Below are 237 nucleotides of genomic sequence, written 5' to 3'. Positions count from 1 at the left end.
GCCCCTCATTCTGTGCCCCTGCCCATCCCGCCCCCGGGTCCCCCACTTTCCTCCCTCTTACAGCCCAGTTCCCCCTCTTAGTACCCAGTCCCGGATGCTCCGCCCTGCCCTGAGCTGAGGCGACACAGACCGGCCCAGCGGTTGGCCCGAGACAGGAGGGTCTCCTGGAGCTTGTGGGTCCGGCCTGACCGGGGCCCTGGCACAGGGGACGGGAGGGCCTGGCGGTGGGGGCGTCCC

This window comes from Fukomys damarensis, unplaced genomic scaffold, assembly GCF_012274545.1.
Source record: "Fukomys damarensis isolate Sample0158 unplaced genomic scaffold, DMR_v1.0_HiC HiC_scaffold_39, whole genome shotgun sequence".
Taxonomy (NCBI): Eukaryota; Metazoa; Chordata; class Mammalia; order Rodentia; family Bathyergidae; genus Fukomys; species Fukomys damarensis.
This window is presented reverse-complemented; position numbering follows the sequence as displayed.